The sequence below is a fragment of the Danio rerio genome, chromosome 8 (assembly GCF_049306965.1).
Source record: "Danio rerio strain Tuebingen ecotype United States chromosome 8, GRCz12tu, whole genome shotgun sequence".
In the NCBI taxonomy this organism is placed as follows: domain Eukaryota; kingdom Metazoa; phylum Chordata; class Actinopteri; order Cypriniformes; family Danionidae; genus Danio; species Danio rerio.
Genome location: NC_133183.1, coordinates 9,471,293 through 9,494,518, shown reverse-complemented (window position 1 = coordinate 9,494,518; position 23,226 = coordinate 9,471,293). Strand labels below are relative to the sequence as shown.

General features: G+C 38.7%; 1 protein-coding gene across 8 annotated transcripts in view; it reads right to left on the bottom strand.

The window, feature by feature from the left end:
* Positions 1-23,226, bottom strand: part of ccdc120a (coiled-coil domain containing 120a) — a 125,490-nt gene extending 102,264 nt beyond the window's left edge. For all 8 annotated transcript variants that reach the window (XM_017357413.4, XM_021478365.3, XM_073910062.1 and 5 more), the window contains exon 1: positions 23,066-23,226. The gene's annotated coding sequence lies outside the window, so the exon portion shown is untranslated. The remainder of the gene's footprint in view (positions 1-23,065) is intronic.

Sequence of the window (23,226 nt, the reverse complement as noted above, 5' to 3'; positions counted from 1 at the left end):
TTTTCTTGTTGCGATTAAACCTTTTGCCCAAATTGACTTACAATTGAGGAGTCATTCAGCGATTCAACAAGAAGAGGCAATACACACAAGAAGTGCTAATTTTTATACAAAGGAACTGTTAAAGGGCCATGAAACCCCCTCGTTTCAGCAGGGTGTTTTCACACCTCTACTTTGGAAAAAGTCAGAAAAGTGGGCGTTTCCAGCTCAGTTTAGGGGGGAGTGTCGGAGGAACTAAAGTGGGAGGGTGTGGGAGTGTCTATTTGGGCACGCGCGAGTTTCAGAGTCGAAATAAACACAGAGGAAAAAGTGATGGTGTTTAACCTACATGGACATCTATAGTCGAATTATTTGCCAAATTATTAAATGTTGGACTTTAACTGCAGTTTGGCTCTTTCATTCAGGGAATTCATTCATGTCCCTCGCGACAAACAAGATATTTGATTCGAGGAACTGCTCCAAGCGTGTATTTACATGCAATGTTTGATACCGCACGGCAAATGAGAGAAAAAAAACCTCCGCATTTCCCGGAATCTTAGATGCACACGGCAGGTAGCGTCAGAAAGCCGCGTGTGTTATTCCGGTCACTAAATGCGGTAAAAACCCTACACGAGGTTAAAAGTTTGGTTGTGGTGCTAACGTTTTTACACTCTGTGCAATAGTTAACTTAGTTCGATAGGAACAAACTGAATAAACAAAGAGCACTGCTCGCTCACTTACCAAATCTGTAGAGACAGGACAATCACCAGCAACTAGAGTCTTTATTAAGAGAAGACTACAAGCGAATCCGGATCTCAGCGTTTGCAGATGAGAACAGCTCTCAGGTAAACAATGTTCCTCCTTAAACACGTAAGTTATTGTTGTCGAGCGTCGCGTACACTGTTAATCCTCACGTGACTCTGAGCTCTCACAGAGAGAAAATGAAAACAAAACTTAACTGCAGCAATGTATAAAAGCAACACTTCACGCTTGTTTTGCCAACACAACGTGGCGTCTCTGTCGTGTAAATACGGTGACACTAATGAATATTAATGAAGTTGCACAATAGAGCGCGCTGATTGGTTTGAACCAAGCCTTACTCATGCATTAATGCATCACACTGTAAGACATAATAAGACTCACTCTGGCACAGACGCCCAGTCTGCACGCTGGAATACAAGCTTTTATGTCATGACCGTGACGCAGCTTCAAAAATTTTGTTTCAAACCGGAAGTACGAATTTGCTTGAAATCAGGCAAAAACAACCAATTTACACTTTTTAGTGAAATATAGGTGTCCTAATAGTGTTTTTAGCAGTGTGGGACACATATACGACTGTCAACAGCTCAAACAATGTGTTTTGGTGTTTCGTGACCCTTTAATGCTCAGAGAATTTAGTGCTAGAGTAAAGGGGAGTGTTTTTTGATGCCAACCATCGCGGACCTCAAGGACGACAAAGAGATGATGCCAACCATAGAGGACTTTGAGGTTTCCATACTTCTGGACCAGGCCGTATCCTGAGCAGATGCTGCGGTGGTCATGGAGGAGTGGAGAGCATAAGACCGATTCCTGAAAGACCCCAGTGACAGACGAGTCTCTGCATTGATTCTGTAGTCCAGCCTGACCATCAGACAGACGGTGACCTACTTTCACCTGCAGCTTCTCCACAATGGATGTCCAGCGTTCTCCGGCCCCTAGACTGCAGCTCTGCAAAGGAAGTTTGGCCAGAGGAGAAATGGTCGTGCCCAACTGCGCCTGGTTTCTCTCAAGGTTTATTTTTATTCCTCCACTTTCATCAATTGGTGAAGTTTGTTCCTCGCCACTGTTGCCAATGGGTTGCTTGGTTTGGGACTTGTGGAGCTGCACATTAATGAATTTGCTCTTCAGTGTTTGGACTTTCAGCAGTGAAAATCAAACCACACTGAACTGAGTTAAATGAAAGTTAAACTCTGAAAACTGGACTGACACAGTTTCAATTTACAAGAACTTCTATGTTAAGCTGCTTTGACACAATCTACATTGTAAAAGTGATAGAGAAACCAATATGTTCAAAATACAGATATTTTTTTAGAGAGAGACAGAGAAAATAATGTTTCTACAGGTGGTTTGTCAAGCCCACTGACCTGTGTGAAGCACACTTCATAAAAGCATCTATTTATTTGTTGGTATTATTATTATTAAGCTGTTATTATTAACCGACGAGATCATATTCATGTTAACCACAGCAAAAAGGCACTGAGATTGACCAAAAACATGCAAAAATACCAAACGAATCTGCTCAGAATGCAGCATTTGAGAAAGTCCGTTACCAAAGTTCATCCTTTTCAAGAAGTTGCGACAGGTCACTTTAAATCCCCCCTGAGTCATCGTAGCCATTGGCCACACCGCCGTCCAAACCGTCTCCTCAATTTGCCTCAGTCGGGTGATTTCTTTGAACATAGCCCTTCTTTTAGTCCCATGAGGCTTTCAGGAGAGCTGCAGGAATCAGTTTGTTTCCAACACGGCCATCAGTCACAGGATTACTCCAGAGGGACTCTTGCTGTCCTTTAAGTGCAAAGCAGGAGGAATTTAAAAGAAACACAAACCACTGTGACCTGAGCCATCACTTCTCTATTAAACATCAATTTGTATGTTGAAAATGCTTTCACTTGAAGTAGTATTTGCTACACTTAAAAAAAAATGCTGGCTTGTTTTTAGTTGGCTCAAATATGGACAAACCCAACTGTTTGTATAAAAAGTGTAATATAAATATAATTTAAATATATTTAACTGCTAGAAAAAAAATGTGGAAAACTAAATCACTATCTTTTTTAAACCCGTGATGAACAAAAAACATTAAAAATTTTACCTTTTTTCAAAAGGAATAAACACCAACAGTCAAGAGTGCATGATATGGTGTCATGGCTTTGCAATCAAAAAATATCAGAATAATAGAAGTCAATGGGCAAAAACAGCACAAACATAATGAAAGGGTGGTCAAATTGCCCAGGGTGTATTGTTAAGTTTTGAAAACAATTCAAAGCATTTCTCCAAAATAAAAGATTTGTGACCAAAAAAACTGGCAAACCTTTGTCAAGTCAGACAATATGTAGTTACATCCACAAACGCCATTTAAAACTGTGCTGTGTCAAAAGGAAGCCCTATGTTAACAGTGTCCAGAAGTGCTGTCGACTTCTCTGGGCTCGTAGGGATCTGGTATGAACCATCACACAGTGGAAACGTGTACTGTGGTCAGCTAAATCAGTATTTCAGGTAATTTTTGGGGAGAAATGGATGTTGTGTGTTCCAGACCAAAAAAGAAAAGGATCATCCAAACTGTTACCAGCAACAAGTCCAACAAGGTCTGTAATGGTATGGGGTTGTGTTAGTGGCCTTGCCAAAGGTAACTTGCACTTCTGTGATGGTCCCATTAATAATGAAACGTACATAGAGATTTTACAGCACAATATGCTGCCTTATTTTCAAGTGACGCCCAAGCATATTTCAACAAGACAATGCAAAACCACAATCTGCACACATTACAAAGTCTGTGAAGGAAGAGGAAACAGGTACTTGACTGGCCTGCCTGCAGTCTCAACCTGTCTCCAATACAGAATGTGTGGTGACCACGAAGACCCCTTACATTTGCCCACCTTAAAAGGCTCCTACACACCGGGACGATTTCCATTTGCGTTTATCGTCAGCGTTTTACGAGACGTTTTTCTGCATTTAAACCCAAGCGAATTTTACTGGCGTCGAGCAGAAGAGTATGCAAAATCACTCCTTGACGTTAGATGGCGCTACAAAACTTTAAGCTTCTGACACCCGCTTATAACACAGAAGAGAGGAATTTCATTCGCTTGTTGTAAAAGTTACTGGTGACTCGAACAAGCATAGATGGTTCGAGCAGCAGCTCCAGCTCTAGCAATCAAGAAATGATTATTGTTCACAGAGCAATAAGCAGCTCCACGTTTTTTCCTTGCAGCTCGTTGGAAAACACACATCACCCGGACTACAATTCAGCCACTAAAATAAACTACAACTCCCATCATTCTCTGCACTCACACACCTGGCCTAGATTCCCCTTGATTGCAAACACACAGATCAAACTTGTAAGGACTAATTACCCAGACTATAAACACAGCACACACAAACACATGTTCTCTGAGTCTTGTGATCTGTAAGTGAGCATTACTGAAGAGCTTTCCTTGTCTTGCCGTGTTTTTTTTTTTACCTTTGCTTTGTTTCACTGTTTATTCTGTTTTGCTGCCTGTCCAGACCATTCACCAGTAGTGTTGGGCAAAGCAAGGCTTCATGAAACACTGAAACAGTCGAAGAAAATGTGCCGAAGCTTCAAAACGTCTCGAAACCTCTCTCTACAGTGACACCTAGTGGTCATGTTTATGTAATGCTCTGGAACAGCTTCAGCAAAGAAACCCCATGTTGTAAAACTGAGGTTTCAAGTGATTTAGTGAAGCACTGAGAGTTGCTGACTGGCATGCCAAAATAATGGGTTCGAGTTTCATTATCCAGGATAATGTAGCTATAGATGTATAGATGTTTTTAAATGCTCTGTCCTTGTATTATGTTTTGTTTTAACATTGGTCTGACTTCCGAACGAACACTTTGTGAATAAACATGTCTTGTTTTGGTCATAAAATAGTAACATTATTAAAATACATCAAGTGATTCGAACTCGAGTCATTTATAGCACAGTTACTCTGTGCGCACGAACGATCCACTAGGTTACATGAAATAGAGATTTTTTTTCGACCCTGTCGATCACACGCAGATTCGCCAGGTCTCAAAACACTTTTGAAATGACCAATGTTTGAGTCCCTGTAGTCACGTGACCTGGGTGTTTTGGATCATGATTCGGTGCAGTGTTTCGAAACACTTGTGCTTTGGGATCTCAACTGCGTCGAAATGTCAGTTTCACCACAGCCATCCCTATTCGCCTCTACTCTGACGGTCTGACCACGCTTTTGGATTATCTTTATGCTCTGGTCTGTCCCTGTTTTGACCTTTTGCCTGCCTGATGATTCTCTTATATTTTAAAATTAATTACATAAGCCACAGAGCCGTAAATAACATTTTATTTGAAATGTATATAATTTAAAACTTAAATAAGTGAAATTAATAACTGAAATACAGTTAATAAAACTTTACAGACATTTACATTTAATTTACAAAAGGACACCCACGACATGCAAAATTAAAACGAAATTTTTAAATAAAAATAATGTCCCCTGTGTAACTTTAAGCTCATATTTATATCACAGACATAATAATATATTATTCATATGGTTATTATAATGTCTGTGCTTTCATCTGCAGTGAACATCATTACGCTTTAGTGTAATGTAGGCCTGCTGTAACCCAAACAGATTGAGTTAAGTGGCAGGTTTTAGGCACAGCTCTGTCCTTCCAGGAGTTAATGCTCAGAGGAACGTGTGAAAAGCCCTTGAAAGCCACTAATCTTCTAAACTCTACAACACACACAAACATCAGCTGATCCCAAAACAGCATTTAGACAGCTGGGCCTGTCTTGTAGCTTTCACACCACATTAGGTGACTTTTTAAAAGTACAGTTTACACCTTGACATATTGTCATTAAAATATAGTTACTGCCCTCTGATGATGCATTCATACTTCATAGACCCACTTTCAAGTGGACATGAAACAGAAGCTGTGATAGTCTTTTCTCTACTATTGTGAAGTATGTCCTAATGAAACAGCTTTTCGAATTAAAACAAATGTAGGGCAGGGCTTGATTTTGTCCATTTGGAATTGATTGAATGGTTTCCTGTTGGTGGATCTTGTGTGATTGACAGGTTGACCACCAATCAGAGAAGAGATGTCAATAAAAAGGGAGAGGAAGTTATTCTGATTTAAGATTAGAGGGCAGATGAGCTTCAAAAAATACTGACCATTTATAAATCATTCATTTTCTTTTTGGCTTAGTCCCTTTATTAATCTGGGGTCATCACAGCAGAATGAACTGCCAACTTATCCAGCATATGGTTTACGCAGCGGATGCCCGATCATTTATAATGCTATGATAAAATCATAATTATAATTTTTTTATAATAAAATTAAAAATAGCACAATTTGAGTTCATGGTAATTTTATTGTAGTTTTCTGTAGTTTCCGTGGAGCCAAACCAAACAACTGTTGACATAACAGTTAACATAGCATAACTACAGTGTGCACAGCGTGCTTATTAAAAATTTATCTCGCAGCATTGATATTCATGTATGTTAGCACAGTCTCAAAGAGAAACTTTATGTCTGTGCGAATCTCTGACTTATTTTGGTTAACAGATTAAGATGATTGAGATTATATCTCACAGTTAACATTAACTTTAACCCTCTTAATGAATATTACAATTTTATTTCAGAAGAGTTAAGACATAGTATTTGGTGGTATAACATAAACTTTCAATCAGAAACAGATATGTTATACTGACCAGTGTCATTTTCTGTAAAATGCAGAAAACAATGCTTGAATTTGCAATATTAATATCGTAACCATTTAATGAACAAATGAGTAAATATATAAGCAAGCAAGCAAACCATTTAACTGGACTTAATCATGTCATAAACGTATACCTATGCTTTCATGCAAAGATGTGAATATGTGCCAAACTGGAATATTACATAAACAATTGTGAGTAAAACACAGTTTCCATCCAGTGAAAGAGAACAAAATCGTCACTTCCCAATAAACTGGTGCCAAATATCAAAAAGAATAATGGAACTTGCTGCGGTATATAAGTAGACACCGTTATTTGATATAATAATTCATTTTTTGTCTCAGACTTTGAGGCGTGAGATGCTCTTCGGGAGAGCAGATGTTCAATACCGTTCTGCAGTTAACAATAATATTACAATTTTAATACTGAACCTCTGTCATGACAGACTTTGACTGAGGAATTTTAGAATGAACAAAAACAACAGATGTTTTGGGGCTCTTTTTTAAAAGATTTATGCATAAAAGCAAGGGCGTGTCTAGATCCACTTTTGCTATTTTAAGAACAGAAAAATACAGTCTGCGCCACAGCACATGGTCTAACAGGGTTGAGCTTATTCTCTTAATGAGTTATGGGTGTGTTTTGAGCATAACCTGCATTTGCTATTTACATGGCAGACTTTGCAAGTAGAAAAACTGAACACTCCATTCTGCCTCTTTACTTTCTCTTTAGTTTCCTCTTTATATCTTTACTTACGCACTACACTGAAGACATCCATCAGCCCACATATTTAATTTCGTTTAAGCACAAAGATTCGTTTCAAAACCATTTCTAAATGCAGTTTTAATTTCCAGCAATAAATAAACAGTAATAACAAAGTTATGGGCATGTTTGAGCCCTATGTATGCACGTGCCAGTTCAAAATAGAGACGCTGCAACAATGTGCCTTAACACACCTCTATTTTAGACCAGAACACCCATGAGTCCCACAAAGTGGTGCCAATGGATTTCCTGTTTAAACAACGTGGCGCAAAACATGAAAACTAGGGTTGCGCTGGTCTGAAAATAGCAGCAAATCGCACCAAACACGTCTTGCGCCTTATTGCGGCAGGTGTATGATAGGGCTCATGCAATTTCCACCAAAAACCAACTGTCAAAATTTTTACAAAAGAAGAGCACTCAAAAGTGAGCGTAAAACGCACCCTCTGGCTACGCAGGCAGGGTTTCAAAAATGTGCCGCTTTTATTAACACCAACAGAAAAAAACAAGAAAAATAAATGCTCAGCTGGCTTTTCTGCAGAGCAAAAACTCTATGCTGGACATGCACCCCTTAAAGTACACATGAAATCAAAACTAAATATACTGATTTTGTTAGCTCACCTAGTTTTGTAGAGAACAATTCATCTGTGCATGTCATTAAAAAAGTTCTTTTTGAAATGCACTTCCTGTTTGTTTTCTTAGTCCAATTCTCGGAGTACGTCTGTCTAAGGTATTGGGCGTGGCTAACATTCTTATTCTCGCCCCTCCAACTGTCAGTTTTGACATTGATATGATCATAAGTGAAGTTTATTCATAAACTAATTTCGAGAGGATCACGTGCTTATGCTTTATCACGGCCGGTCTCGCATTTGCTAATCAATATCTTCCAATCATATGAGCCCTAAGCTACTATAAATAGCCACAGTTTTCAGTTCACTTTATCTTCGTTTGGAAGAAACCCCCCTCCTCCCCTTTTCTCCTCCTTTACCTCTGACTGGGCGACACGGCGGCCCAGTGGTTAGCACTGCGAGCCCCACAGCAAGAACACTGCCGGCCCTGGTCCCACAGGACCGGTGGGTGTTTCTGTGAGGAGTTTGTATGTTCTCCCCGTGTCCGCGTGGGTTTTCCCCAGGTTCTCCGGTTTCCTCCCAACATCCAAAGACATTCAACATACATAACAACCAAGCATTTATCTAACCCTCGTGTTCCCTTAGCTACCGCAGCAGGGTAGTTCTGAGATCCACCGAGCTCAGGCTCCCTTCTCGCTCTGCCAAACGGGAGAAAGCCCCGGACTCAAGGAGTCCTTGAGCTCGGGGCTCTCTCCCTGGACAGCATGCCAAACAAGCTTTTATAAATCATCAGCTAAGTGTGAACTCTTGAAACAAAATGGTGAGGAGAAGATGTCTGTTAGGTTGTAATAACTCTCCCCAAAAATTTTTTTTTCGACCCTTCTGAAATAAATGCCTACTTTACTCCATCCAATCAGCTTGGAACTTGAAAACAAGCCACGCCCACTTTTTCATTTAAAACTCTGGGAAATATGAACTGTAACAATATGAAAAAAAACAGTCAAAGCTTCTGATTCATTAAGACTTTAATGCTGTTCCATCATGCAAGCAGTTTTTTATGTGTATTTTCAAAATTGATTTGCATCTTGTCATTTCCATTAAGCATTTTTATGCATAATATTCCAAAATGTGCATAAAAATAGGTGCATGGAAACACAGCTAATGCCTAATTCATAAGCAATCATTCTTTTAGTTAAAAACAGCATCTTCCACCACTGTGTTAACAACTTGAAATACCAGTTTGATTATCTCTAACTGATAATCTACAATGTTCAATGTGACCTGCTTTCATACTGTCCGACTGCCTGTTTTACATTACCATAACCCTCTCTCTCTCTCTCATGCAGACAGGAGACCAAAGGTGTATTTATTGTTCTTCGGAAGGTATGGAAAATATTTGTGTAATTCTCTTCATAACCTTTTTGGGATTTGGGTGTTCTTTTCTTTTGGGATCGCTCATAAGCCTTCATATTTCAATAACAGAGCTGCAGCAGCGCAGCGTGAGTCTCAGCACAATGAATTCCAGTCCAAAAGCCTCCAGGGCACCAGCATCCTTCTGACATGAGAGTGATTACAAACTCATTAAACTGAGCCCAGAGCGAGAGACGCAGACCGAGTGTTGACCCAGCTCCGCCACTGACACCCTGTCGCTGAGACGCGCTTATCACTCCAAACCTCTTGAGCACGCCGGCGGGTAAAAGTCACTGCTGTAAAGCAAGGAATTACAAATACTCAAATGACTGCAATTGAGGAGTTTTTCCTCAGGAATTGCATTTTAGTTTTCAAAATGTGTACTTTTAGCTGAGTACATCTTTAGTGCTGTATAGGTAATTTTACTTCCCTAGGTGTGTCCCAAATCACATATGTATGCACTATTCTACACCATTTTATAGTATAAATAGTTTAAGTAGTGCATTCCCACTGAAGTGTGTAATGTTGGACACTTCATGCACTCAACGCTTGCAGTTTTGCTTACAAATCGGAGGGAGTGGAGTTATTAGGTTGGATTGTTTTATTATTTTTGGGCTGTGAAAGCAAGACCGGTTACTCACTAGCCGCGTTTCCACTATCGTGCCTAAAGCGAGCCAGCCAGGGCGAGTCAGATCCAGTCACGTTTCCACCGTCACTTCCGGGGCCTTATCGGGCCAAAGCGGGGCTTTCTCGGGGCCAGCGGCTGACTTGTTTTGGCCCAACGAATGACTTGGGCCAACGAGGGTCAGCTGGGGCTTCAAGGTGGAGTGAAAGGAGAGTTGGTAAAGTCTAGATCAGATACAGTATGCGGCCGGCCGGAAGTGCGATATGCACATTAATAAAGCAACATTTTTTATGACACTGTATAACAATAATTAATATTTTTACAGTACTGTGAGGGTTGGGTTTAGGGTTGGGGTGGGGGTAGGCGTTAAAAATGACATTTTATTGGGTAATTTAATAGATAACAAAACTAATACTCGGTACAACTACAGTTTTTACATTACTGTGACGGTTGGGTTTAGGGTTGGGGTGGGGGTAGACGTTAATAAAATACAACAAATGAGAAATTTAATAAATAATAGAAATAATTCGCGTTAACTTCCGGCCACAAACGTATCCGCTCTAGCAACAACCAGGAGAGGTGGAGTTTGCCCAAAACTGGTAAAGATACTACCACTACTTCTTTACCTTAGAATTATAAGCTTCTTAGCAAAAATTTAGTTATTCACATTAATATTCTTATTAAATGACAACTTATTTACATTGTGATGTTTTTTTTATAAGTTGTTTACATTAAGACTTTTTATTTAAAAAAAACAAAAAAGGTTTTATCTACAAAGTCGAACTGTAGCCTGCATTTTAAATGCACACACAAGGACCAATCAGCTTTCTTTGTCATTTTGCCGGACTGCTTCATTGACAGTGGTAAAGACCAAAAAAAAAAAAAAAAAAACACAAAATCACTAGCCAACTAAAATCACTAACGTTGACTGAATAATGCTGCACCACGCAAAATTGATAAGAAACCTAAAACTGAAAAGATGTGTGTAAATGTGATGATTTGGAAGAATTTTTTGACATTGGGATGAAATGTTAAACTTAACATTGTTGAAAAAAAAACAGTTATTTAAAAAATGTAATATAATGTGAAATATTTTTATTTGTGTGTGTGTGTGTGTGTATATATATATATACACATACACATATATATATATATATATATATATATATATATAGAGAGAGAGAGAGAGAGAGAGAGAGAGAGAGAGAGAGAGAGAGAGAGAGAGAGAGAGAGGGGGAGGGAGGGAGGGAGGGATGGAGGGATGGATAGAAAGGTAGATAGGTGGGTGGGGATGGATGGATGGATGGATGGATGGATGGAGGGATGGATAGAAAGGTAGATAGGTGGGTGGGGATGGATGGATGGATGGATGGATGGATGGATGGATAGAAAGGTAGATAGGAGGGTGGGGATGGATGGATGGATATAGATAGATAGATAGATAGATAGATAGATAGATAGATAGATAGATAGATAGATAGATAGATAGATAGATAGATAGATAGATAGATAGATAGATAGATAGATAGATAGATAGATAGATAGATAGATAGAGAAACATGTTTCAGTGTTTATTAAACTCATTTGCTCATTGTCTGTTTTCTTTTAAAGTATTCAAATTTGATATTATGCCTTGAAGGGAAAATACCTCATTTAATTCACAGAACATAATTCAATGAATAAAGTTCAATAGCTCATATAAAGGATAAAATTCAATAAATATTACCATATAAATAACATAAAATTAACATCTGCACTGGATCAAATATTTAGCACAGCCTTGTATGCTTAATTTGAGCAGGAAAATATTTTCATCCTAAAGCATTAAATAAATGTAATAAAAAGCAAAAAGGTTACTTTCTCAATCATAAACATATTGTTACAACACCAACTTATATATTTTGTGACTGTATTTCTTGACAAGAAGTCCTTTAATTAACAAACTGCCAGATAGAACCTTAAAATTCCAAGTGGAATGAGAAGAATGAGAAGGTTCTATCTGCATTTGCCCTGTTTGTTTTATCCCAATTTGCAAATGTAAGAGAATTAGAATTAGAGAATTTAGAGTACATTTAGGGTTTCTGTCATGCTAATGTATGAAAGAGAAATCTTACACACACATTGTTTGCTGTATGGAATGCCAAAACTTTGAAGCTCAATACCTCAAAATCATTCAGAACGCAGATAGAGCCTTATAATTCTAAGGTGACGACTTTACTTGCACTTTTACTCATCTTTTAGGCAAGTAATAGTACTTTTACTTGAGTATGAGTTTATTTTTCAGTACTATTTCCACCACTGGTAAGAGTACCGCATCTCTGGTGACTCCGTTTAGGCTTGAGTTTGTTAAAAGTCCTCAGTGCCCTTGTAGTTTACACTTTTTCTATGGATCTTCGCTTTAAAAAACTCTTTATTATGCACAACGCAACCGACATTTTTCCTATAGCACATCCTGGCCTGTGTGTTGGCTGGGAGAGGGATGAGCCTGGGATAGAGGCGACTTTGATTTAGACTGTGCTGAAAACATTCCATGAGCCGCCAGTAAAACGAGCCGCTCTGCTCTGAATGTCTAATTAGACAATGAGAGGTTAAAGACTGCTCTAATTATCCTCCGCACACAAACTCTGAACTGTGCTATTAACTTTTCTTTATCTGTCTAAATACTCTTTTGAACTGTTCTTTTTTTCTTCAGGGTTAGGGATTTGATCTGTACAACAACCACAATTAGAAAGAGCCCAGCAACCTTCCAGATCAAGGATATAGCAACACTCTGGCAACCAAACAAGACGTTTAGTCAGTGACATAGCAACACCCATGTAATTACTCACATAGATATTGTTTGTTTGTATACTTTATTGTCCCTCAAGAGGACATTTTCTGTGGACTCACACAGCACTTCAGCAAGTTCTGACACAATAAGTTAAAAAATAAAGCAAACATGCAAAATCATATACAGGATATAAGCATAAGCACGCTATCGATCAGTGTTCAACAGTCTGATTGACACTGGGATAAGAGAGTTCTTAAGTCTGTTCAGCTTCCAGCGGAAGGTTCTGTATCTTCTACCAGAAGGTAAAAGACCGTAAAACTGGAAGAGTACATGAGATGGATTGTTTAAAATTGTTTTCGCTTCATTCACAGTCCATTGCTTGTAAAGTGTTTGAATAGTAGTAAAAGTTTCAGATCTTATTAGTCTCGTAGCTGTATTACTGGGAGTGACACTGACAACAGAGGTGTGGATCCACGTGCAGGTTTATTCAGTGGTCAGGCAAGCAATGGTCAACACAGGTGCAAACAGACGTATGAAGGCAAACCAGAGTCGAAGTCAAATTAACAGGCAGAAAACAGAATTATATAAATAAACAAGGCAAGGATCAAAACACGGCAAAGGCAGACAAAGGAAACGCGTTGTAATGTCACTGTGGCAGATAACAAGACTCGGCAATGTAAATGAGTGTGTGTGCTTCTTAAATAGTGTGTGTAATCAGTCCTTGACAATGCTCAGGTGGTGCGAGTGTAATCAGTCTAAATGAGGAAGCAGGTGTGTGTGGACGAAGAGCATGTATGAAGTTGTAGTCCATAAACTGGCAGATTTGTAGTTTGTATGAGTGATAATGTTTTTCAGCGACCTCTGGTGGATAGAGGTCGCTGGTGATCGTGACAGTAGCAGTTCTGATAATGTTACAAATTTTGGATTTCCGATTTACAGAAAGATTGCCATACCATGTAGATAGACCATAACTAATAACTTTCAAACACAGCCTGATAAAATAGGTACATGATTTTCTTGTCAACACCATAACCTTCGTAGAAAATACAGTCTTTGGAGAAGCTTTTCACAGATTCAGTTTACGTGAGTGTCCCATGTTAGAGACCTGCCTATGTAAATTCCCACATACTTGTGTGACTGTACCTGAGTGATTTCTTGATTATGTAAAAACACTGGTGAATGCTCGACAACACAGTTGAAATCAAAGATTATTTCCTTTGTTTTTTTTTGTGTTTACTTTTAAAAAGTTATCACACCACTCCACAAATTAATCAATTTCAGACAAATAAACAGAAACAGGATCCTGTTTGTTCAGCAAACTTAAAATTACCGGATCGTCTTTAAAAAATAAAATTCTGTGAGTACATGCTTAAGCACTCATTTTGTATATAGAGTAAACAGAAGTGATGAGCTCACACAACCCTGAGGGACACCAGAACTACTGTATTTAACTTTAGACAAACTATTATTTACTTTGACTGCCTGAGTTTGGTTTGTTAAAAAGGAATGATACCATTTAGTGATTGTAGAGTTTACTTCTATCTTTTTTAGTTTCCTAATTAAAACATGTGGTTGAACCGTATTTAATGCTAAGCTAAAATCAAAGAAAAGTACCCTAGATATCACATACGGACCCTGAGCATGCCTTAATACCGCCGCCATATTGGTACAGTGCTCCCAGGACAACAGTCGTTCAACCGCACTAGTCAAGACTAAAGCCAATGTGAAGATGCTGGACTTTTGCGCGTTGTAAGGGTGTAGAAAGGAGTAAACAAAGAAAACAAAGCATGAAGGCAGAACATTTCATAGGTAAGATTTCGTTTTTTTCTTAGTTTTTGTATGTTACAAACTTTTGTGCTCAACAACTAACGTTATTGATGACAGGGCCGGAGTGGGACTCATTTTCAGCCCTGGAGTTTCAAGCCAGACCGGCCCACCTCAGTTCACGACTGATTCCAATTCAGTTACTAATGGTACTATCACGTCTTTTTCAAGAAAACTGCTGCTTTAGAATTTCAAATGTTCAACAGCCCTAACAGTATTTTATGTCTTAACAATAAAATCGAAAAAAAAAAAAAAAAAACATTTTCATGGGAGATTCGATCACAGGTCTGTGACATTGAAATGCAATGTGCTTACCACTGGACCACATTGGAGCTATCACAGTGAGAGTAAAAAACAACTAATGACTTGTGACCCTCAAGACACAGCACTACTTTCCTTTTGATGGCTCAATCTTTTTCTCCTATTTTTAGATTTCTGATCAAGTTATGTCAGATTTATTAATGTAGTGCATCATTTGATTTTCATAGAGCAGGTGTATTATTCATTTTATTCGAATTCTTATATTCACTAAGGTGCCCCTGTTTGGGGTCGATAGTTACATTACATCATCATCATTAACGTTAGTTAACCTGCAGGCTGCATTTTTCTCACGGGGCTGCGAGAAAATAAATAAAAACAGCGGCACTGCGGCAAAATAATGATTAAAAAGAGTAAAGCTATGGTCAAATAAATAAATAGAAGAAAAAAGTGTGACTGCTGAGAGTGCAAGCAGCTAGGGACACCGGTCCTCGCGGCCAAAAAACAGACCGGCCCACCGGGAATTCTCCCGGTCCTCCCGATTAGCCAATCCGGGCCTGATTGATGATAATACAGTCTCTTACTGCCCTGACCATCAGGCAAAGTAGCAGCAACTCGCACTCAATTCTAGGCTTATGCTAGTTTTTTTTAATAAAATAAGCAAACAATGTAAATGAAATATGACAACAAGATGCTGCGGTGCCAGAAACTTATATTACTGTCGGCTAAATGAAGTAAAGGCTAGTTTTTGAAGTAACTTATAAGGGTGCCTAACATCACCTGTGCATACTGTCCACCCTAAATTATTGAGTATTACAAATGCTATATACCATTAAGTTCAGAAAGGTAAATACTGTGTGCACATTGAGACGTTTGTCTTCAGAGCATGTAGAATCTAGTCTACTCTTGTCCTCGTTTCCTCATCTGGCCTCTAAAGTCCCGTAAGGCCCAATATAAATGCCCCATTTTTGCAAATGCACCTGTTCTTTAAATTTCCCAGCATTCACTGCACTGCATTCTCTAATACAGTGGCCAAACATACACTACATAACCAGGGTGCTAATTATAGGGGGGTTTGATCACACTAATTAACACATGATGCCCCATGGAAGATATCAAAACAAGCTGTGTGAGTGGGTCGGCCATTTAAAGAGTGAGAAACAGAATTTTAAATAATTCATTCGAGGATATTCCTTCGGCTCAGTCCCTTATTTATCAAGGGTCACCACAGAGGAATGAACCGCCAACTATTCTGGCTTACGTTTTATGCAGCGGAGGCCCTTCCAGCTGCAACCAGTACTGGAAAACACCCATACACTCTTAGATTCGCGCACACACACTCATACAATAGGTGAATAGGGTATATGCCGAGCTAGTGCTGTTTCCATGCTGATACACTTTCGGTGACCTGTTATTGTGAACTTTTTCTCATTTTATACGGTTCCTTATACAGCATCGATGTTATAATGTCATTAAAATACATGAAGTTAAATAAACTTAAGCATTTATTTAGTTGCTCAAGCGTAAAACGAGACAAAAAAACGTTTACTCGCACGCGCCCGTCAGAATCGGCAGGCTAACGCAGAAGCTCCATTGAATATACTGGGGTAAAATAAATGCTCAAATAATAAAGATATGACGGGGGGAAATATAATTTAATGCAGTGCTTCTTGTACAATCTGAGACCCACTTTAAAGCGGATATCACTCAGCTAGTGGAGATCGCTGATTTTTAAAGAAAACAGACCTTAAACGCACTGGATTTTGCATTGACATTCAATTCGCCGGAAGCGCTTAACCCAGGTTAATGGCAAATTAAAAGTCCTATTAGCATGCTTCGGCATATACCCCATTGAATAAACTAAACTGGTCATATAGGCCATGTGTTTGGACTGTGGGGGAAACCGGAGCACCCGGAAAAATCCCATGCAAAGACGGGGAGAACATGCAAACTTCAGACAGACATGCCAACGGGTCCAGCCGGGACTCGAACCATCTTAAATAATAATATCAATAATTAAAATAAACTTTTATGTCGGCGCCAATAGCCTTGTGGTACTGTGCGCTGACATATAGCACCATCTTGCTCACGGCGATCCGAGTTCGATTCCCAGCTCAAGGTCCTTTTCCTCTCCCTGCTCCCAATGCTTTCCTGTCTGAAATCTCTACTGTCCTATCATAACAAAGGTGAAAAACCCCTAAGAAATAATTATTAAAAATAAGATTTCATAAATATACATTTTACCACCCCTTTAACGACTCAGTCTATGCAAGAAAATATTCACTCACCAGTCTGAAACATCCAGATCTACCAAGATACTTTTCTTGCACATCATGTGTTTGCATCTACATATATCCTAAAAGTGAAGTAAAACTTTATCGCGCTGCGTTACCTCTCTGCCATTGTGTCATTCCTTAATGCAGAAGTTTGCGACTTGTGTGCGTTGAGTACGCACATTATCTGAAAGGGACATGATCACTCACGTCACGTTCCGCCACAGATTGATTGGTGTAACGTCTTGTATACAAAAGCATCACTGACAATCCTGTACACAGCGCTAAAACATTTAGTTATGCATTATTAAAATATAGTTAGAATACATTAAACAATATTAATAAAAAATGTTAGAAAACATTAAAAAATATTAATAAAAAATAAAAATCGGCGTAAAAATTTCAAGTGACTTTCTAAGCCGATCTCTCTCTTTTGTGTGTTGTAGTGCGGTATTTATAGTGGTGTATTTATACCATAGTAATCTGCTAGTGTTTGCATTGGCTTTTTCAATTGCAACAGAGAAATACCGGGAAATCTCTGTAGACTTATGGCATTTCATGTTGTTTAGCCTTATGATCTTAAAATGTCAGTAACAATTACCTGTTTAGACATCACTTTAGACATTACGCTAGAGAATCATTCAAACACTAGCTCTAAAGTGACGTGTTTTGAGCAACGGATTCTACTGTTCTTAAGTCAGCTGCAGATGTGAAGGAATGGCGGAAGACAGTAGTTCCCAATATAAAAGGGTTTTTGAGACTCTCCATGTTTGATTTTCCTTTTTATATAAACGGTTATGCCGTCAAACTGTTGTATAAATGTAATTTCCCACTTGTAGCAGTGCGATATGGCTGTATATCAGCACTATTGTGAGACTAAGGCACTACGTCTGCGGCCACAAGCCAACCAAATCTCCCACCAGTGCTGATATACAGTCACATCGCACTGCTGCTCGTGTGATATTGCTATCGTGTGATATATGTTCTCTCCTGACTAAGCTTATTTATTGCTCATTGATTAATTATTATTTAAGATTATTTGTGGGGTTGCTGGGCTTTAGAAGAGCTTCCGAGCTTGCAATTGTACATTTTATTTTTCTGTTTTGCTTTTGTCCTTTGTCGCGTCTTTATGGGACCCCCTTGAAAATGAGACATTGTAAGGGTTCACCTAAATAAATTTCACTAAAATTGAAATATAGAAGTTTGGCTTGAAGCATGTGTTACACAATCTAACATTAGCGGATTAAGTTGATGCTGTCAATGTATAATTCGCACGCTGCATATAACCCATCCTAACAAAATGCACATCCTCCAGACCTCTGCCAGACCTCACCCACGTGTTTGGCCCGCATAATCACTTTGCCAACTACACAAATCCACACACACGCACACACACACACCCTTTCATAAGGCTAGGAAGACACAGATTAGTGGTGAGCGCTCCTTTTAATATAGGTTGGCTGAATTATATTCAGGGAGACCTTTTTACCCCTACAGCGGCATAACCCAGTTTGCACACTCAGAGCTGCTCTCTTTCTCTCGGTTGAGCGTAATCCAGTGATTACACTTATGATCTGTAAAGAGGATAATAGGCTAAGATTTTGGCTCCAAGAGTAAAGCAGCGAGTCGTAATGTATAAGACGTTAAGTGATATTATTACGTTCACATGACAGTGTTTTAAAGATCTGAGAGAGAGGCACTTCAAATATTTACGCAATAGGAGCATGTGTTTACCGTGTCATACGAGTGTAGTATACATCTACGAGAAACATCAGCTGTAGATGTTTTCATGCCTGCAGTTCATTTCTTTCTTTACCTCAGAGTTAAGTTTGTCACAAATTTAATTTCTGGGAATGAATACATGCGAGTGACACAATAGCCTTCCAGATATTTTTACAAATAGGGACGCATGGTGGCTCAGTGGTTAGCACTGTCACCTCACAACAAGAAAGGTGCTGGTTCGAGTACCAGGTGGCATTTCTGTGTGGAGTTTGCATGTTCTCCCCGTGTTGGCGTGGCTTTCCTCCGGTTCCCACACAGTTCAAAGGCATGCGCTATAGGTGAATTGGGTAAGGTAAATTGGCCGTAGTGTGTTAGTGTGTGCCTGTGAATGCAAGAGTGTATGTGTTTCCCAGAACTGGGTTGCGGCTGGAAGGGCATCCGCTGCAAAAAACATATGTTGGAATAGGTGGTGGTTCATTTCCCTGTGGTGACCTCAGATAAATAAGGAACTATGCCGAAAGAAAATTGATAAATTAATATTTTCACAAATATGTGCATAAGTTACCATCACATTTGCTTTCAGTGAGTAACTTTAAACTCAGATAAATTCTGTTAAATATAAGATTTCTAGGCCCAAACAGCTCTCTTTGCAAAGTATTGTAAGGTCCATTCCTAACCCTCTCAACTATATTGTTCAAAACTAAATAATCTGAAAAAAATTATGGCCAAAAGTATTTATATTATAAGCAAAAGCAATCTTTTAGTAGAACATTCCCTTTAGAAAACTGCTTCAAACTCCTAGAACTAACGCTTTGGCTTAATTCAAACTTTAAATATGCTTTAAAGAGGTAGTTCACCTAAAAATAAAAAATTCTGTCATCTTTTTACTCACCCTTTACTTTTTTAAAATAAGTTTGACTTTTTTTATTCTGTTGAATAGTAAATGAACACAAAAGAAGATGAATGTTGGAAACTAGTAACCATTGTTTTCCATAGCATTTGTTTTTCCTACTTCAGAATATCATATTTTGGGTTCAACAGAACAAAAAATGGTGTGGAACAAGTCAAAGATCAGTAAATGATGACTGAATGTTCATTTTTTTTAGTCCCTTTATTAATCAGGGGTCGCCACAGCGGAATGAACCACCAACTATTTTGGGATATGTACACAGCGGATGCTTTTCCAGCAGCAACCTAGTACTGGGAAACATCCATACACTCTTGCATTCACACATACACTACGGACAATTTAGTTTATTCAATTGACCTATACCACATGTCTTTGGACTGTGAGGGAACCGGAGCAACCGGAGGAAACCCACGCCAACACGGGGAGAACATGCAAACTCCACACAGAAATGCAAACTGACCCAGTCGGGGCTCGAACCAGAAAACTTCTTGCTGTGAGGCGAAAGAGCTTACCACTGAACAACCGTACCATCAAAATGTTCATTTTTGAGACATTATCACTTTAAATATATCTGGCCCTTTGATTACTGAAGTGATAAAAGATTGGAAAGCCTAAAATGTAAATATCTTGATCGATAAAACTACAATTGTGGAAGCAGTGGTGGAGTCCTGATAAAAATTAACCAAGTAGGCTAAACACATCCTAGAATCTTCCGATTCCAAAATATATTCAGCACATGTTTAATGGCGATGTGGAATATATTTACATATGTTTGATGTCTCATGAACATGCTCCCATTTCTTTAAGTAAACTGATCACTTGGGATGACTAAATATTTACCAAATGCTTACTAAAAGTGCTTTTGACATATTAAGCTATTTGTTTAGATTATGCTTAAATAAAATAATAATAAAGTAAAATAAAAAACCTACTTGCCGTACTTGATTATCTTTAATGTAAAAAGCGCAGACTACAGCATCGTGGAGCGCATTCGCAGATGTTTTCTTTAAAATCCATGCAAAAAATTTGTGCAAATGTTAACAAGTTTTAGAATGTGAATGCGAATTGGGTTTACTCAGACATACATTTAAATGCCCCGGGAAGAGCGAAATTTGATATAATTTCAACTGAAAAGTGAAGAGAAGACGGGACATAGAATAGCTCCTCCCCTTTTCAAAAACAGCTAATAGCGTTTTGTTTTATCACAGGCTCAGCCACTCTCACTGGTAGAGCAAAGCATAACAAATGAAAAGCAAATGAGAAGCATCTTGAAGGGGGCGGGGCATGTCAGATACTAGAGAGCATTTGATTGATCAAGATTTGGTGAGAAACTGAAGTATGAGGTGACGCGGATCAAATTAGGCGAAAGTGACAAACTGCAAGCTTTGGATGTTTATATCAGTTTTATATTTTCTAAATGTGAATTTTGTCACTGTTTCGGAGCACACTAGCTAATAAAAATCCTTAAAACTAACAGACTGAAACTAACATCTAAATTTGTTTATTTAAATTTCACAGGACCGCATGTAATCAGATTTAAATGCCCCATAACTAGGTGCAAATTACAAAAATAAAACAGTTAAATAGGTAATTGGCAAGTAGAGTAAAAGTATCTGTTGTAAATATTACTCAAAGTATGAGTAAAAAGTAGACATTTCTAAAGTACTCAGAGTAGTGAGTAGTACACTGTTAAAAGCTGATGCGTTTACATGTAATATGTGCATGTGTGTGTAAACGTAACATTCTGTAGTGCATCTAGTTATTGCCCAGCAGGCATACAACGTCACGAGACGTTAATTTTAGGTTAGATTTAGGTTGTGATGTCAGGTGACCAAAATTTAATGGCTATAGCCAGCGTTTAAAAACAACATTTTTTTTGTTTTGTTTTTATGTCCAATAATAACAACATCAAATGACGTTGACTTTTGGACGATTTTAGGTTGTTAGGAAGCGACCAAAATCCAACGTCAAGCCAACATCTTAAACCAACATCATATTGACGTCAAATACTGACATTTATTCATTAGGTATGGTACCCAAAAATCCAACGTCTGACAGATGTCATAGTGGTAACGTCCACATGTCAAGCTAAAACATTATTAGTCGTTGATATTTGATTGGTTTTAGGTTGGGGGTTGGACATTGATGTTGGCTTGATGTTGAGTTTTGACATCAACCCGATTTTCATTTCCAAACAAAATGGAACGTCCCCATGATGTTAGGATACAAGGTCAATCTGACGTCATGTTGACGTCTCGTGCCTGCTGGGTGTTTAAGGCCATTTCAGTAATCATACAGTAAACATCCGTCATCTTCTCATCAGTGATATGCATCTAAACAGTCTCTGGGTCAATGATTGTAAAGATTTTGGACATATTCTTGGACTCTTTTAAAACAGTTTGGTACAATTTTAGAAGCGCCTATGACTTGAAGTTGTTCGTTGTGAGGCGATTTACCTTCTATGTGTGATTTGATTGGACAGGAATTACAGGACTGAATTTTCTAATCACCATAGACAATAAGAAACACCCCACGTTGGGCGTTTCTGTTACTTTTATTCCTGTATCCTGCACTTGCTGCTATTGCACTGCTGGTTAGACCTAAACTGCATTTCGTTGCATTGTACTTGTACATGTGTAATGACAATAAAGTTGAATCTAATCTAATCTAAAAAAATCTAAAAATTAAAGTAGTGACTGCAGGTTGAAGCAAAACAGTGGAGTTAAAGTACCGATACAGCACTAAACACATACTCAAGGGAAAGTAAAAGTACACTTTTTTTTTTTTTGTAATTATAGTTCCTTTACACCACTGCATTTAACCTACATTTAAGTTTACAAAAACAATAATACTACAATGAATTACTGAAAATTTATACACAACATTTGAATGGACTTTGTAGTCTAGTTTAAATTGCTGGCAGACGTCCAAGAAACATCTGAAGAAAATCAACACAGTGCGCCATAATAAACATTGACGCTGAAAAGTAAGCGCGGATGAAATTTGAACACGCCCAAGCAGTGTCCGCAACGGAGCGTTCATTCCCACGCGCTTCCATAGTCCCAACCCGCACACATCAAGTCACACTTTACCCCAAACACAACAACATCATAAGCAAACACAACTACCCAACTATGATTAATGAACTCAACAATTAACGCGCTGAGGTACATAGACGTGAAACTGCGCATGATGAATGAATCTGGGGCGAGGACACTGACATCTCCAAACAAACTGACACCTTCCACAGCATTATATAACGAATGCGTAAATACAAATGATGAAGTACAGATACATTTAAAAGTGCACTTAATAACAAAGCAACCACACTAAACGTCATCGCTTCAAAATGTTTACAATCCAAAGCTTTCAGCACAAAGCACGTGTGTAAATAACAGGGCTTCATTGTCAGATGTGTTTGTTGTCTTGCACTGCAGACCATGTGCTGCATGCAAACACAGCACCTTCTCAACGCAATCCATCTTGCCGTTCGGTCACAATCACAACATCTGAAATACCTGAGAGGATGCCTGAGTCTCTGCCGTCCACGTGCGTCTCTCTGCATCATCTCCTGTAGTCCTTCATTGAGCCTCATGCCCGTCTTCTGCTCATCATGATTATTAGACACGCACACAGCCCAGTGTTTACAGCGGCAGCCCCCTCTCCACCCTCCATCTGC